Source organism: Lactuca virosa, chromosome 5, assembly GCF_052849685.1.
Source record: "Lactuca virosa cultivar CGN04683 chromosome 5, Lactuca_virosa_CGN04683_v6, whole genome shotgun sequence".
NCBI classification, from domain to species: Eukaryota; Viridiplantae; Streptophyta; class Magnoliopsida; order Asterales; family Asteraceae; genus Lactuca; species Lactuca virosa.
This window is the reverse complement of record NC_136430.1, coordinates 200,406,332-200,425,882: the sequence shown is the minus strand read 5'-3', so window position 1 is coordinate 200,425,882 and position 19,551 is coordinate 200,406,332.

Genomic DNA, 19,551 nt, shown 5'->3' with positions numbered 1-19,551 from the left:
TTTGCGCAACCATTTTGTAAAAATTGCCAAAAATCGGATATTTAACATTTTACAGTGAGACCAGTTGGGTTTGAAAGTTAACTCATTAAATTATCCAATACAAAAAGAATATCATGATTTGGTTAAGAAATGACCGAGTTATGGTCGTTCAAAGTTGAACAAAGTAATCTGGCAGATTGCATGTTTGCTTTGAGTGCATCCTTAGGACATTTTGACAAGAACATCATGCATGCCTTTGATAAGGTCCGATTTCTAGCACATGCATGGAGTGAATGAGCATCCAAGATGTACTAGAAATGGTTTAAATGCTTTTGACCATGCAAGAACACAAAAGAAATGGAGAAGAAGATGTAATACTTGTTTTTGAAGTCACATGAACATATGTGCATCATTTTCACTCCTTGCATGGGTTTGATCCCGGATTTTCACCATTTCAAACACATGCATTGTGTTATGGTGAGAATCTACAAACCACAAGGGGAAAATAAAGATTTCTAGCCATGGAAAGACATAGAATCCGAAAAGAAGAGAAAACTAAGAAGAAAAGGAAGTAGAATCATGAAACTATGGAAGAACATGTTGTTGTTTACCTTGGTTTTGATCTTGAGGGAAGTAAGAACACTTCAAGGTCTTCTAAATCTCGAAATTTGGCAGAGAAATGAGAAAAATTTCGTGAGTTAGAGAGAGAGAGGAAGAGAGTTTGTGTGTTAGGAGGGTGGAGTCTGAGAGAGTGAAGAGAGAAGAGGTAGAGTGAAGGTTTAAGTCTAATGATTAAGTTTTGGGAAGAGAGAGTGCATGGGGAGGGGAGAATGGCTGGCTCTATCATGCATTAGGCCTCCTCTCTCCTAATTTCAAATTTTATAAAATTCCCTCCAATAATTTTATAAAAACCCTAATTTTTATAAAAATATTTATTAAGCAATTCTTGATTTATTTGTAAAAATCTTGTTTTTAACTAATAAATTATGATTATTGCATGATAATTTAATTTCTATTTCAATGATTATAATCCATAATTTGATTAATAAAAATTTGATATTAGAAAGTTTATAGCCAAATTTTATAAAGTTTTTAAGCTTTATGATTTATAAATTTGGATTTTTAGCTCTCTTAGGGTTTTTGGAATATTGTTTGATATTCATCATCATAATGAAGTATAATTAGAATATTTTAATTTATTTTTAGGGTTTTATACCCTTGTTCAATTATAACAAAGCTTGAAAGTTTCATTCAAATTATAGCATTGGCATTTCCTATTGTAGTTAAGCAACTTACTAGAATCGTAAGTGTCAAGTATATTAGTCCTAGGTCTTAGATGGATCCTAGTTTATGTAAGATTTTGACCTAATTTATACTACTAGGCCATGGCATGATGTGCATGAATGGTTATTATAAAGATGCATGAGTCCGAGAATGACCTGAATTGACAGTTGTCACAGTATCCCCCACTTAAAAAGAATTTCGTCCCGAAATTCATTCTATGTCATCGCTTGTCATCGCATGGGAAAAGTTGTGGATACTTTTCCTTCATGAAGTCCTCACGCTCCCAGGTGTACTCCGGCCCGCGTTTTGAGTTCCAACGAACTTTCACAATCGGGATCTTACTCCGCTTAAGTTGTTTTACCTCCCTGCCAAGGATTTCTATCGGTTCCTCAACGAAGTTTAGCTTATCATTGATCTTAATTTCCTCCAGGGGTACTATCAATGTTTCGTTGGCTAGACATTTCTTAAGATTGGAGACGTGGAATGTGTCGTGAATGGCGCTTAACTCTTGGGGCAACTGGAGTTTATAAGCTACCGGACCAATCCTTTCAATGACTTCAAAGGGTCCAACATATCTCGGGCTTAGTTTTCCTTTCTTACCAAAACGCACAAGCCCTTTCCAAGGCGACACTTTTAAAAGTACCTTGTCTCCTACTTGGAATTCTAATGCTTTTCGACGATTATCCGCATAACTTTTCTGACGATCTCTAGCAGCTTTAAGCCTATCCTTGATGATAGCAATCTTGTCAGATGTTTCCTGGATAAGTTCGACTTTAGTCAACTGTCTGTCTCCGATTTCTGTCCAGCATAAGGGCGAACGACACTTGCGTCCATACAATGCTTCATATGGAGCACATTGGATACTCGTGTGGTAACTGTTATTGTAGGAAAACTCAATTAGAGGCAAATAAGTATCCCAATTTCCTTTGAACTCAATGACACACGCCCGTAGCATGTCTTCCAATGTTTGTATTGTTCTCTCTGTTTGCCCATCTGTCTGAGGGTGGTAAGCTGTGCTCAAATCTATCTTGGTCCCTAGTGCCTTCTGTAGCATCCACCAAAATCGTGATGTAAAACGACTATCTCTATCAGAAATGATGGATAGGGGTACACCATGCAGAGAAAAAATTCTGTCGATGTAGATTTGGGCCAATTTTTCCATCTTGAAGTCTTCCCGAATGGGGAGAAAGTGAGCAGATTTCGTCAGTCGATCCACTATGACCCAAATTGAGTCGTGACCTTTAGAAGTTCTAGGAAGTTTGGTAACGAAATCCATGGATATCTGCTCCCATTTCCATTGGGGAATTTCGGGTTGTTGCAATAAGCCGGATGGTTTTTGATGTTCAGCTTTGACTATTGAGCAAGTTAAACACTTCCCAACATATAAGGCAATATCCCTTTTCATTCCAGGCCACCAATAGTACTCTTTAAGATCCTTGTACATCTTATCCGCTCCAGGGTGGATTGAGTATTTAGATCGATGAGACTCCTCTAGTACTATGTCTCTCAGATTGTTAACCCTTGGAATCCAGACTCTGTCCTTAAAATAACGAACTCCATCAGGTTTGGTTTCAAATCTCACTTCTAAACCATGTAAAGTTTCACCTGGAAGATTTTCCCTGAATAAAGCTTTCTCCTGGGCATCAATGATTGAGATTTCAAGTTTGGCTGAATTACCATTCCCAAAGCTCTCACACGGGAAGGTTTCACTCTTTCTTTTCTACTAAGAGCGTCAGCTACTACGTTAGCCTTCCCTGGGTGATATCGTATCTCACAGTCATAATCACTAAACAACTCTACCCATCTCCTCTGTCGCATGTTTAACATTTTCTGATCTAGGATGTGCTGAAGGCTTTTGTGATCGGTATAAATGGTGCACTTGGTTCCGTACAAATAATGTCTCCATATTTTAAGAGCGGAAACTATTGCTCCTAGTTCTAGATCATGGGTGGTATAATTCTTCTCATGCGGTTTGAGTCGTCTGGAAGCATACGCAATGACCTTATCTTTTTGCATTAACACACATCCTAATCCTTGATGAGACGCATCACAATACACTACAAAGTTCTCTGATCCCTCTGGTAAAGCCAGAATTGGTGCATTACACAACTTGTTTTTCAGGATTTGAAACGCCTCTTCGTGTTTCTCTTCCCAGAGAAATTTTCTGTCTTTTTGCGTCAAAGATGTTAATGGTTGAGCAATCCTAGAGAAATTCTCAATGAAGCGTCTGTAGTACCCAGCTAATCCTAGGAACTGTCGTATTTCTGTCGGGGTTTTGGGGGCTTCCCATTTCTTGATTGCCTCGATCTTAGCTGGATCTACATGAATTCCTCTTTCACCGATCACATGACCAAGGAAATGTACTTCCCGAATCCAAAATTCACACTTAGTGAACTTGGCATACAATTTCTGCTCCTTCAATAGCTCCAACACTAGCTTCAGATGTCTCTCATGATCTTCTTTGGTTTGTGAGTAAACAAGTATGTCATCGATAAATACAATTACAAACTTGTCTAGGTATGGTCTACAGACCCTATTCATCAAATCCATGAAAACAGCGGGTGCGTTCGTTAGTCCAAAAGGCATGACTAAGAACTCATAATGTCCATAACGGGTTCTAAATGCTGTTTTGTGAATGTCTCCTTCGTGAACTCTTAGTTGATGGTATCCTGATCGGAGGTCGATCTTTGAGAAGTATGAAGCGCCCTGCAACTGATCGAACAAGTCATCTATTCGAGGGAGAGGATATCGATTCTTGATTGTCAACTTGTTCAGTTCTCTATAATCAATACACATTCGGAATGACCCGTCTTTCTTTTTGACGAATAACACTGGAGCTCCCCAAGGTGAAGAACTTGGTCGTATGAACCCTTTGTCTAGAAGTTCTTGAAGTTGTCCGGACAGTTCTTGCATCTCGGATGGCGCGAGGCGATATGGTGCTTTTGCTACCGGTGCCGCTCCGGGAATTAAGTCTATCCGAAATTCGACCTGTCTGTGAGGGGGTAGACCGGGTAATTCCTCCGGAAACACTTCGGGATAGTTTTGAACCACCGGGATCTCCTTGAGTTGCTTAGCTTCAGGTTCTCTTTCTATCACGTGGGCCATGAATGCAATACAAACCTTTTTCAGGTACTTATGAATCTTTATGCTCGATACAATGTTTAAACTTCTTCCTGGCTTCTCACCGTGTATGATAAGGGTTTCTCCATTAAGGAGAGGTGTCCTAATGACTTTCTCGTAACAACCAATGTCCGCTCTATTCTTGGATAACCAATCCATTCCTACTATTACATCAAAACTACCTAGCTCGATAGGAATTAGGTCAATGCTAAAGAGTTTATCAGCTAAATTCAGAGTACAGCCAGGAATTATTTCATTAGCCCTAATTTCATACCCATCAGCAAGTTCAATAGTATGAGTATTCCTCATCTTTCTTGATTTCAAGTCGAGTACCAGTCTAAATGTTAAAGAAACGAAACTCCTATCTGCTCCCGCATCAAATATTACTGATGCAAAATGATTGTTCAGGAGAAACGTACCTGTTATCACTTCAGGGTTCTGACGAGCTTCTTCTGCACCAATCACAAAGGCTACACCTCTTGGCCGCCCACCTTGATTTCCTTGGAAATTTTGCCTAGCTTGGCCTTGTCCATTGTTACCAGGCCCCTTGTTCAGTTTGGGACAAGCACTACGCAGATGATCAGTACTCCCGCACTCGTAACATGCCCTTTTTCCATCCTTATTCAGCTTACAATACTTCGGGTAATGTCCTGTCTGTTTACAGTTTTGGCACACTGGGCAAGCTCCCTTGTGATGGAAGTTACACTTATTGCACTTCGGAAGCGGCCCTGAGTACTGCTTTCGTTCCTGCACTTCCATGACTTTCTGTTCCTGAGTTTTCACTGGTTCTTGCTCCTGGGCTCTTACCATAAAGTTTCTTGAGACTTTCTGCTTCCTCCCTGACTTGCCTCCATACTTCTTCTCTCCTTGATCTGCTGGCTTCCTCTTGCTACTAGAGCTTTCCTTTGTTGATGCTCCCATCCTTATCACATCATTGGTTAGTCGATTTGCTAGGCTTACTGCACTTTGAATAGTAGTTGGGTTTACTGAGGTAACCATTCCCCGAATCTCTGGTGCCAGACCCCAGATGTAACGATCTATCCGTTTCTCCTCAGGAGTAACCATGTGAGGTACCAGTTTTGCTAGTTCATGAAATCGGACTGAGTACTTCTCTATTTGTGTTCCAACCATAGAATGGTTCCAGAACTCAGATTCAAGCTTCTGAATTTCATCCTTGGGACAATACTCCTCTATCAGCAGCTTCTTTAGGTCTTCCCAAGTTAGCTGATATGCCGCTGTACGGCCTCGGGTTTGCACTAGAGTATTCCACCAGGTTAATGCCCTATCTTGGAATAGGCAAGATGCATACTCAACTTTGTTGCGCTCAAGGCATTTGCTAATGTGAAGGACCGACTCCATGCTGTCAATCCATTTCAGCAACCCGACCGCACCTTCCTTTCCATGGAACTCCTTAGGTTTACAGGCCATAAAGGACTTGTAGTTGCATTCTCTTTCATTGTTTCCCCGGTTTCCTCCACTACTTCCTTGGTTAGCATTAAGTCCCGCAGTTGCTTGAGTGACAATGTTTGGGATTGCTGCCATGAGTTGTTGTGCTACCACTTGAGCAACATCGGGTGTTTCGTTCTGTGGGCGCCCGCGATTAGGCCTTCCTGACATGGTTCTAAGACACAAGAGAAGAAATACGTATAAACACATAAAATAATGTATAATATTTAGTTCACTACTATTTTGAAAACCGCAAGTGTTGTCAAATTAATGGTTTGCATTAATACTAGGCATATAGATTTTAGAAAGGAAAGAAAAGAAAAATCCTTTTTATTCAACTATTGACTAAATAAGTTCTAGGGTTTGACCTCATAGTAAAAGTTTTCAAACATAAAATAAACTTCTTCATTACCATTTGAAATAGTCTTAAAACCAAAACAATACATCAATCCCAAAATAAAGTTTTAATGTCTTTCCCCAAAAGATACCCAACATGGGTTTTCATTTCATGACACAATAAAATACTAAAATCAGAACCAAGTACGAATCGCTATCCCAACAAGAAACATCCACACCACAATCAGTAACAGCCCTCCAAACACATAACATGCGGTCATCGCACGACCTGCCACTCGTCTAGCAGCACTAGCAGTGTCAGCAGTCTCCATCGAATGCTGAAACAGGATTTCCATCCTTGTTAACACTTCATCCAAAACTTCCCGATGCTCAGCTATCACATCAAGACTGTGATGTAGGCCCGCTGCCATCGAATGCATCCTCCGGGACTCCTCCGGGGTCATACCTGACCGCCTGACAGGTATCCCTATAACTCGTTGAGGTGGGGGTGCTCTCGGTCCTGCCATGCTGGGTCCTACCTGACTGGTTCCTGCCGTGCCAAGTCCTGCTGTACTGGTTGCTATCCTTCCCGGGATAGGGACACTCTTCCTTGCTGTCCTCCGAATACGAAGCCCATAAAGTGGTGGCTGTGGCAACACTGATGTAGGTGATGCCTCGCGTCGTTGACTCGAGGCGTTGTCATTGCTGATCTCCACCGAGTTCCCTGTATCTTCCGTATCCTCTGATGGGTCTTCTTCTACCGAGGCGGGGGGATTACGTCGAGGGATAATAGTGACGTAGCCGGACTCATCGGCTGAGGCGGCAGCGTGGGAAGATGACGATGTTGACATAGTGGACTGAGACATAATTTCAATGAGATATGAAATAAATAACAATGTATACCTATAATATGCAATGCTTACACACACCAAAATTAACCTTTTTGAATTTTTGAAATAAAGTTTTCTCAAATATTTTTGTTGAACATATTCCCATTATAATTAGCTCAAGCTTTGTATAAATCTTTCCTTAATTAAACATAGGTGATCAGGCTATGTTTAATCGAGGTCCAATAATACAACTCCCGACCTAATTATACTAGTAATATGTTTGATGTAAAAAGAATTTCTTTGTAAGTTTTAGTTATAGGTTGTGTTTTCTTAAAAAAAAACCGATGTTCTCTATAACTTTAGCTCTGATACCATTTCTGTCACACCCCGCTAAAGCAGAAACACAAGGTATGACAGCGACAAAGGTTTCATTGCAAAAGATAAAGATACATCACCATAGCAATATTTAAAAGTTTACAACCCATAGTTTAAACAAAACAAAGTACAAGTTTTCCAAAATGACATTGTTCAAAATATAACTTCATAAAATAACTTCCACACGATGCAGCATGCTCTATGATGATGAATCTCTATATCCACTTACTAATTATTTCATGAAAAAGCATGTAAAACGAGCGTCAACTATGAAAATAGTTGGTGAGTTCACAGGTTTATAAAATCAAGATTTGGTATAAGACTTTTCATAAATACAAGTACATTGCTTTAATGAGAACAAAGTTCATTGCTATAATGAGAAACAAAGTTGATTGCTAAAATTGATAAACGATTTTATTGCCATAATAGATAACAAGTTTATTGCTATAATGTGTAACGAGTTTGTATGTGTATGAGCAAACAATGAGTCTCAACCAAACCTATGACTGAAGCCCTATCAAGATCTATGCTTATCGTTCCATAGATGAATATGGTATCATGCACTCCAGCAATAGGGTGAGTGAGGAGTTGTCAATTCCTAATAGCGCTATCCATAATGACCATTGGCTCAAAGAGTTAATGGTTAGAGATAAGGGAAGGGCCTTAGTACGATAAGTTCTCATGTTCCGTGTTGCATAGACATACATAGAGAGACATAGCAATAAAATAGCAATCATGTTTGATACAAATCAATTTAAATACAACATTAAAATAATAGTTTTTCGGGACATGCTTTTCCACCCCAAAACATAAAAACTGAAAATAGGGGAGTGCGTGAATACTCACAACGTTTCGAGTAGGTACAAGTGGTACTTCGGAATGCACCAACGTCTTACTACCGGGATCCTACGACATCAAACACACACTAGTGAGTTTCCATGTCGAAATCTAACGCTAATATACTAAATTCTACATATAGTGAAATGCCAATTTATGTTTTAGTATTTGATTTTATATTAATTGGTTACATTTTTTCTGAAATAATGAAATTCTACAAATCGTGCGATTAATTACAACATTGGAATATAAATTTTCCAAATTAAACAGTTAAAATAAATTACCAAAAATTACCAAAAATTTTTAATTGAAGAAATAATATTAAACAGTTAAAATAACCTGAGAAAAATATCAAAAATTTTTAATTGAAGAAATAATATTAAACAGTATAAATAACCTGAGAAAAATATTAAACAGTTAAAATAAATTACCAAAAATTTTTGTAACATCATTTACAGTATAAATAACCTGAGAAAAATATCAAAAGTGGTCTTCATATTATATAATCCGGTTTTGGGTATTTATGTGTATTTAAGTGTAATTAACTTTAGAAATTAAGAGAAAAATAGTTTACAGTGGAGAAAAATCCTTAAAATTTTTATGTAACCTCCTACTGTAAAACATGATGTTCTGGTAAATTTTCATGAATTTTGGATAATCAGAACTATTTTCCTGTATTTAAACCATTATAATTACCAAAAATTGGGAAAAATAGCAAGTCATGATGAAAAATGTTGAAATTATTTTTCTGAGTCATCCATCACAGGTAAGGTATGCGAAAATTGTTAGATAAAATTTTCACACTCTCCAAAGTGGTTTTGTGATTTATTATATCCTAACAAAAAGAAAATTGGAAATCATACCAAACAGCAAAAAAAATTGATGAAATTTAGTGAGGGGTCATTATCCATCATAAGGGTCATTCATGAATTTGTTCCGGATTTATTGACCTCTGGAAGTATTTTATGTGATTTATGCCCTTGGTTTCTAGCAATAATTTTAATAAATCAAAGAAATAAATAAAGCTTTTGGTATTTTACAGATTATCACATGCATGTGAGGGCTTCCAAAAGGAAAAATGTTCGAAATTTATTCAGAAGGGAAATAGGGGTATTGAACCCAAACAAGATAAGAAATGTTGCATGCAATGGTGCATGAGATGTAAATGTGGCTGAAGTTTATGAATTTATGTAGCCCATTCAGTGGAGTTTTAAGCCACGAAATTTCAACCATCATTCACTGCATATGTTAAGTTTCTAAAGTATTTTTCCCCAGATTTATGGTTGGGTTTAAGGCCATCGATAATGCTAGGCAAAAATGGTGATCATAGAAAAAGAGCTGTTTGCGCAACCATTTTGTAAAAATTGCCAAAAATCGGATATTTAACATTTTACAGTGAGACCAGTTGGGTTTGAAAGTTAACTCATTAAATTATCCAATACAAAAAGAATATCATGATTTGGTTAAGAAATGACCGAGTTATGGTCGTTCAAAGTTGAACAAAGTAATCTGGCAGATTGCATGTTTGCTTTGAGTGCATCCTTAGGACATTTTGACAAGAACATCATGCATGCCTTTGATAAGGTCCGATTTCTAGCACATGCATGGAGTGAATGAGCATCCAAGATGTACTAGAAATGGTTTAAATGCTTTTGACCATGCAAGAACACAAAAGAAATGGAGAAGAAGATGTAATACTTGTTTTTGAAGTCACATGAACATATGTGCATCATTTTCACTCCTTGCATGGGTTTGATCCCGGATTTTCACCATTTCAAACACATGCATTGTGTTATGGTGAGAATCTACAAACCACAAGGGGAAAATAAAGATTTCTAGCCATGGAAAGACATAGAATCCGAAAAGAAGAGAAAACTAAGAAGAAAAGGAAGTAGAATCATGAAACTATGGAAGAACATGTTGTTGTTTACCTTGGTTTTGATCTTGAGGGAAGTAAGAACACTTCAAGGTCTTCTAAATCTCGAAATTTGGCAGAGAAATGAGAAAAATTTCGTGAGTTAGAGAGAGAGAGGAAGAGAGTTTGTGTGTTAGGAGGGTGGAGTCTGAGAGAGTGAAGAGAGAAGAGGTAGAGTGAAGGTTTAAGTCTAATGATTAAGTTTTGGGAAGAGAGAGTGCATGGGGAGGGGAGAATGGCTGGCTCTATCATGCATTAGGCCTCCTCTCTCCTAATTTCAAATTTTATAAAATTCCCTCCAATAATTTTATAAAAACCCTAATTTTTATAAAAATATTTATTAAGCAATTCTTGATTTATTTGTAAAAATCTTGTTTTTAACTAATAAATTATGATTATTGCATGATAATTTGATTTCTATTTCAATGATTATAATCCATAATTTGATTAATAAAAATTTGATATTAGAAAGTTTATAGCCAAATTTTATAAAGTTTTTAAGCTTTATGATTTATAAATTTGGATTTTTAGCTCTCTTAGGGTTTTTGGAATATTGTTTGATATTCATCATCATAATGAAGTATAATTAGAATATTTTAATTTATTTTTAGGGTTTTATACCCTTTTTCAATTATAACAAAGCTTGAAAGTTTCATTCAAATTATACCATTGGCATTTCCTATTGTAGTTAAGCAACTTACTAGAATCGTAAGTGTCAAGTATATTAGTCCTAGGTCTTAGATGGATCCTAGTTTATGTATGATTTTGACCTAATTTATACTACTAGGCCATGGCATGATGTGCATGAATGGTTATTATAAAGATGCATGAGTCCGAGAATGACCTGAATTGACAGTTGTCACAAAAACCCCATGCATGGAACCAAAACTCTATATAACCTCAGATCTAGAACATGAGGCTACAAAGGAACCACAAGGATCCATAATGTTTCCAACTTTATGGAATATATCCATGCAAACCATCATAAACATGGATAAAAGTGATGAGAAGTCTAGTTCTAGAAGGATTGCACACAAAAGGTATGAACTTAAGGACTTACAAGGGTCCAAAATGTGTGTAATAAGGTGGTGGGGATACTTGCTTACTGGATCTTTGGACAAAGATCACCTTCTTCCTCTTCAACACTACAAAACACCAAAAAAAGCTTCAAGATGTCAATAAGGGAGGCTAGGGTTCATTTTAGGTCAATAGGGAGTGATGGAGGCTGAGGGTGAGAAAACCCTAGCCATTATATCCCTTAAATAGGGATCTAAACCCCAAAAATTAGGGTTTTACATACTGGCCGTCGCCACATCGTGGTGTCCATTAGAAAGCGCATTTCTTATCGAGTGAGTCCACGTCGTGCTATCTTCACTACCACGTCATGTCCACCTAAAATTCCATATTTGAAATCTTAATTTCTATGAACACAAAAGAAATATATAACTATAATTGGTATTACAACTCTCCCCTACTTGAACTTGATTTCGTGCTCAAAATCCTCATTCAAAAACATATATGGGTAGTGCTCGCACATCTCAGGTTACTAAATAAATGACATGACAATATAGTGATGTGGAAGCCACGTAAGATCTTATGTGCTAAGATTGAGTTTCGAATATAGAGTTTGCATCGAAACTAATTTCACATATCTTTTTAGGTCGATCTAGTGGTTCAAACTCATTTAAAAGTCCGCAAAATTTGTGTACTCGCCCTTTTAGGTGACACTTTTAATTATAATGTTTAATGTTTAATTATTGTCAGAGTATTTCTTCACAAATGGCGTCTGAAGGTCAATCTAGTGGTTTAAAATCACTTAATAGTCAGTGAAGATTGCGTACTCACCCTTTCAGGAGATACTATTGTGGTTTAGAAGCTCGATTTGTACAACAAGTAAATGAAGACCCCTTCAAGGTTGATCCACGAGATGCTTAGTGAGTTTGCACCACTAAATCGACGTTGCAAGGGTCTTCATTTATTGTTGTACAAAGTGTGCTTCTAAACCACAATAATATCTCCTAAAAGGGTGATTATGCCCTTTTCCCAGACTTGTAAGTGAATTTGAACCATTGGATCGACGTTCATTTGTTTGTTGTACAAGTTGAGTTTCTAAACCACAATAGCATCTACTGAATTATTCAATTGGTTGACATTGCAACAAAATTATAAATGTAATGACATAATTAAAAAAACACTCGGTGTCAATATAACATCCCAAAATCGTGACAAAAATTTTCATTTTTAAAACCAATCCAAAATCCATAAGTTACATCAAAGCATAGTTTCTCAAAACCATAAACATGAATAAGAGTATCCCAAAATCATAAGTCATAAAATATATAGGATGATGTGCAGAATCACGCCTTCGCCTTGCCCCTATCCTCTGAAGTAGCTGAAACCATTAAATCAAACTGTAAGTCAAAGCTTAGTGAGTTCCCCCCTAACATACCCCGCATGATAATAACAAGTACAATACATGCAATAGGGTTTGTTGGCCCATGGCCTTAACCCAACCATCCATGGTTTGTTGGCGTATTACCTTAACCCAACCATCCAGAGTTTGTTAGCTTATAACCTCAACTCAACCATCCTAAGTTTTTTGGTCTACCGCACGAAGCAGTACCACTTCAACCTAATCATTCAGGGTTTATTGGCTTCACGCCTCAACCCAAGCACCAATATGTCGACGTATGCAACAGGTAAACAATAGTAAAAAAGTACAGGTAACCTTAAAGTTCTACCAATATAATAGGTTACTATAACATAACAATATCCTATAAACCATAACACACAGCACAACCTAGTGGGCCGACATTGGTGCCTTCGATCTATAGGTACAATGAGGAAAACTCACCTCAATGTCCGAAAGATAGCTGAACCAAATGCTGCTCCAAGTATCGGCTCTACGAGTCACCTGTACAACACACGGGGACCAAGCCTCAATCTACTACTCAAGATACCCCAAATGACCTAAAGACAAACTTGGTCAAAGTCAATGGTCAACGGTCAAAAGTCAAAAGTCAACCTCCAGCTGTTCGCCACGCCTTGGCCATCCTTGCCAGACTGTGGCTGCTAAACGACAAGGAAGACAGGTTCCTACCCAGTCGCCACACCGTGGAAACCTAAGGCCACACCGTGGGTACTAGTCTAGACAACTTAATCCATTAATCCATTTTCCTACAACTTCAAGAGCTCCAAAGCCTAGATTTGTTCCTTCCTATGGTCTTGATGGATAAAGTTTCCACCTTTATCCATTAAGACTCCTCAACAAGTCAAGATCCCAAACCCTAATTCCTTAAGGATGACTAAAAGCACAAAGACACTCATTAAGCACCCAAATTCCAAATTTGTTCACCCAAAGTTTGTAGAATGATTTGTTACTCCTAATAAGCCCTAAAAATCGTAGCTTTATGGACATGTATATCCAATGCATGTCCCTACCATTTTAGGTCAAAAACATGGCAATAAGGACTTAAAATTGAGCATGGAACCAAAACCTACATAGATCCTCAGATCTGGAACATATAACACTAGAATGATCACATGGATTGATAAAGTTCACAACTTTATGATATCTAACCTTCCCATTTCTCACAACATGAAGATTTAGGGACAAAAGGGCTAGATCTAAAGATAATTAACATAATGATTGGATCTTGGGGACTTATAAGAGTCCAAAAACATGCTCAAGGTAGATGGGGAGAGTTTCTTGTTGAAACAAAGCTCAAGGGTGCCTTCTTCTTCTTCTTCTTCAAAACAACACCAAAACACACAAAAACCCAAAAATTAGCAATAGAGGCTAGGGTTTTCGCTTGGAGGCTGAGGGAGAGTGATTAAGGTTGAGGGTGAGCAACCCTATCCATCACATTCCCTTAAATAGGGGCTCAAACCCCGGATTAGGGTTTTCCTTTAAACAGTTGCCACGCCATGTTGAATATATGCCTCGTCGTGGTGCTATCTTAGTGTCCACGATAACTCTGGCCTTGGCCACGCCGTGGGACTACATCACCACGACATGGCCACCAGAGATCCAACTTCAAAATTATTAAATTATTTAAAAGAACATACCCGAAACTTGGCGTTACAGTCAAAATCAAAATTTTGTGGTAATATAGTGATTTTCTTTCAGTTTGAAACTCGGTGTCAAAATCGAAATTTTGGTAAAACTAGTGACTTTTTTGCAATTCGGAAAAAGTGGCTAGTGTGATAAACAGGGATAACCCTTCATTTGGTTGATATTGCAAAAATATTGTAAATATAGTCACATAATTAAGAAACTCTAACTCTGACCGCTTTTTGTCAGCATAACTCTTCTGTTGGCTCTCATCCATCTATAATCTTTGCCTGATCTTTTGGATGAGCTCTTTTGTCTTGAGGACCACCTCAGTTTTCCCCATGACCCTAAGACCGACCTCTACCCAACAAACCGGTGTACGACACTTCCTCCCGTAGAGAAGCTCGAAAGGCGGTGCACCAATACTAGAAGTATAGTTGTTGTTGTAAGAAAACTCAGCTAGGGGAAGGTAGGAATCCCAAATCCCACCAAAATAAATGACACAAGCCCCCGATATATCCTCGAGCGTCTGAATGGTCTGCTCACTCTGTCCATCAATCTGGGGGTGATAAGCAGTTCTGAAATGTAGTCTCGTACCCAACTCCTCATGAAACTTCTACCAAAACTGAGAAGTAAACTGAACATCTCGGTCAGATACGATAAAGAACGGTACTCCGTGGAGAGAGATAATCTCGCACACATACACGTCGGCCAACTTCTCGACTGAAGAACTCTCCCAAATGACTAGAAAGTGGGCACTCTTGGTCAACCGGTCGACAATGACCCAAATCGCATCAAATCCCTTGGCAATCTTCGGCAGCTTGGTGATGAAATCCATAGTGATCTGCTCCAATTTCCACATAGGCACCTTCAAAGGCTGAAGCTTGCCATGCGGCCTCTAGTGCTCTGCCTTGTCCATCCGGCAGGTTAGGCATCTCTTCACATACCATGCTATCTCCCGCTTCATGCATGGCCACCAATAAATAAGCCTCAAATATCGATACATCTTGGTTGCTTCAGGATGGATCGAGAACCTGGACTTATGAGCCTCCTCTAATACTATCTGACGAACCTCACTGGAAAATGGGACCCAAACCCGACCGTACCGAGTCAAGAGCCCACAACTATCGGTAGTAAATCTGTCAATCTCACCCCTGATCCTCTCATTTTTCCAATTTTCCTTCTTGACTCCCTCAGCTTGAGCCTCTCTGATCAAATACAGTAGTGGGGAGTCAATAGTCATCCTCAAATAGTGCCTACGACCAAGAGTATTAGCCACCTTGTGGCTCAAAGTGTCGGCGACCACATTGGCCTTCCCCGGATGGTAGAGAATTTCACAATAATAATCCTTGACCACATCAAGCCACCTGCGCTGCCTCATGTTCAGATTCGACTGATCCATATGATACCTCAAGGTCTTGTGATCCGTTTAAATGGTACAACGAACCCCATATAGATAATGTCGCCAAATATTGAGGGCAAAAACCACTACGCCCAACTCCAAATCATGAGTCGGATACCTGATCTCATGAAGCTTCAACTGTCTGAATGCATAAGCAATGACGTTACCTCTCTGCATGAGAACCGCCCCAAACCTATGATCGATGCATCACAAAATACCACAAAATCCTCAGCACCCTCAGGGAAGGTCAATACCGGGACCTCACATAACTTTCTACTCAAGGTCTCAAACGCAGCCTGCTGCTCAAGCCCCCAATGCAAATCCACACCCTTCTTTGTCAAACGGGTCAGATGAACAACAGTCTTGGAGAAATCCTAAAAGAATCTCTGATAGTAACCAACCAATCCCAGGAAACTCCTAATCTTAGATGGGGACTATGGGACCTCCTACTGTATCACTACCTCGATCTTGGCTGGATCAACTAAAATCTCATTCTGGTTGACGAGGTGTCCCAAAAACTGAACCTCTCGTAACTAGAACTCAAACTTGGAGAACTTGGCATAAAGCCTCTCCTGTCTCAGTACTTTAAGTAATTCTTTAAAGTGCTCCTCATGCTACTCCCTTGTCTTGGATTGGACCAAAATATCATCAATGAAAACAATAATTGACCCGTCAATAATCGACCTGCATACCCGGTCCATCAAATCCATGAACGTTTTCAGTACGTTAGTGAGCCTAAACGACATCACCATGAACTTGTAATGACCATAACGAGTCCAGAATGCTGTCTTCTCCACGTCCTCCTCCACGACTCTCATTTGGTGGTAACCCGACCTAAAATCAATCTTAGAGAACCAAGATGCACCCTGCAACTGATCGAAGAGATCACTAATCCTGGTGAGTGGGTAACATTTCTTCACTGTTAACTTGTTTAACTCTCGATAATCTATACACATACGATGAGACCCATCCTTCTTCTTCATAAAAAGGATTGGTGCTCCCCACGGCGAACTACTTGGTTTGATAAACTGCTTACACAGCAACTCCTGAACTGAGAAGACAACTCTTGCATCTCTGGGGGTGTGAGGCGATATGACGCCTAAGCAATTGGGGCCGCACCAGGGATCAGATCAATCTTGAACTCCACCTACCTGACAGGAGGCACATCGGGTAAATACTCTAGAAATAAATCTGGAAACTCTCTGACCACATGCACATTTGAAACCGAAACTCTCTCCTCAACCCAAGTGTCTATCATATAAGCGAGATGACCCATACATCCAAGTTGAATATACTGTCGAGCCCTGACAGTTGAACAAACTGACGAACTAACCCTGGTACTCTCACCATAAAAAAACAGTTCTCCCCCACTTGGGGTTCGAACTACCACCCGCTGTCTCTCACAGTCGATCATAGCTCTGAACCTGCTCAAGCAATCCATCCCTACAATCACACACACATCCCCCCATAGGGATTGGAATCAAGTCGATCAAATAAGACAACTCGGATATCTACAAGGTACAATCCCGAACAATGCTCATCGCAGAAATCACATGTTCGTTGGTGATGGAAACTCGCAATGGACCCTCCAACTCTCCAAGAATCATATCGAAACTCCTACTAAAGGACTGACACAAAAGACCGACTCGCACCCGAGTAAAAAAGCACAAGAGCAGGAAAAAAAATTCACTAAAAAGTACCTAGCATAAATACAATCATAAGCATACAATATAATAACTTGACAGAAAAATAAATGACATCATACCAGTAACGATGTTAGGCGCCACCCTGGCCTCCTCTGCTGTGAGCTGAAAAGCACGACCCTTGGGCTTCAGGGAGTCATCTCTCCCCTGACGTCCGTCCATGATCTGAAGAGTCGATGGGGCATGTGTCTGCACGGGCCTAGCAGCAAGTAAATGACATTGGGCCTTTACATTGCTCACCGGATCATAATGATAACAAATGCGAACTCCCGGAGATGGGGCCTACTGCTGTGGCTGGTGACACTCCCTTGCAAAATGGTCCTACCTGCCAAAATTGTGGCACCCAATCCCTGATCAACAAACACCCTCGTGCACCTTCCCGTACTTGCCACAAGTACGACCGATATGTCCTCCCGATCGCGAATCAGCGGGTTTGAACTGCTTTGCTGCCGCCTATGACTGAGACGGGGTCTGCCTCTTCTCTCTCGTATGGGTCTAAATCTCAATCTATCTCCTCCGAGTGAAAGACTGCAACTTGGATAGAGAACCATACTGCTGGGTCGAAACAAAATCACGGATCTACGTCTTGAGCATGCTCAATTAGCGGGGCATATGAGCCTGCTCCGAAGTAGCATACACGGGGTAGAAAAAGGGTCTCTCTATAAACATCTTGATTATCTTTGTCACCGACTCTGTCATATGCCTTAGCGACAGGTACTCATAGGCTAATATCTCCTTCTCCACCAGCGACACATACTTAGTACAGAACATCTATGAAAACTGCTCCCAAGTCACTACGGCTTTCTCCGCAGGAGAATAAGCACCAGTCACTAGCCTCCACCAGTCCTTCGCCCCCACACGAAGAAGGTTCAGGGCCCACTTGACCTTCTGGTCCTATGGACACGCACAAGTAAAGAAACAACCCTCCACATCAGACAACCATCTCATAGCCACAATCAAGTCCTTGACCCCATCGAACTCCAGGGGTTTCGTGTTGCTAAAGTCCCGATACTGAAATGACCTCTCGCTTTAACTACCACAGTAGCAACAATTGTGGTGGCTGCAGCAGCAACAACCTCGGTCACACCAGCGTATCGTTCATCAAAAAGCTCAATCATCATGGTCTTAATAGACCCAAAAACCTCTAGGATCACCTCCCTCACAACCATGGTCACCTGAGTGGTGATCATCTCACGGATCTCATCATCCGTCAATCCCAGCCTCACCGGGCCGTCATCTCCTGATCCAGAACCTCTAGTGATCGGCATATTGAAAATAAACCAGAAAACATCAGAAAAACCACAATTCGTACTATTACAACATTATGGAAAGACTAAACCCTCGGGGTTCGTGACTTCCTTGATACGTGTACGGGTCCTGTGCTTCCAGTAGTACATACCCGTACTACTTTCCGCACCTACCCGTGTTTATCTCAAAGGATCGTCATGGACCACCTGACTACAAAGCCCAAAAACTAGGATACACATACATCCTATACTTAGTCTCTCGAGAGTGGCTAATTATTCCTCAGGCTGGCCCACTACTGTTGGATATAGTGTCTAAGTCCATAACTTTATTTGGTATGTACTTGACCCGACCCGGCATGGTCCATTTGGGTTGCATGGCATTGCAATACTTGGATAGACTAAATGAGAGAAAGGACACTTGTGATTATTAATATATTATAAGTTCTAATATATTAATAATAGTATTATTTAATTAGTATTGATAAAGTATTAATTTAGAATTAATTTGGTGATCAAAATGAGACTAATTAAATACATAGGGTTGATTATGACAATCATCTAATCTTTTATGGTGGATTCATGATCCATGGTTTATTGTGATTTGGAGCTCCATGGATATGGGAGTTACAAACCCATGGATCATTAGAAATCAAGAGTCATGACAATTAAGGGCATTCATGTGTAAACCCTAATTGTGACAACACTATAAAAGGAACCCTATAGCTAGCAAAATCGGCGACTAGTGGATTCTAAGAGGACATAACCGATTTTGAGTGTTAGTGACATTCTCTCAAGTTATTCCAAGTCTTGTGGTGTTGTGTGAAGCATTTGAGGCACAACATTTGGGGTGCTAGGCTCACAAAGTCTTCAAGGAATCCAAGCAACAAGAAAGGTATGTACTTCTACTAGTTTTATATTACGTATTCCCCATGCCATGCTAGTTAGGAAGTAAACCTTGAAAAATCAAATTTGCATGTATATTAGAGAAAACATAGATTCAAGGTTTATAGGGTTGTATGTACA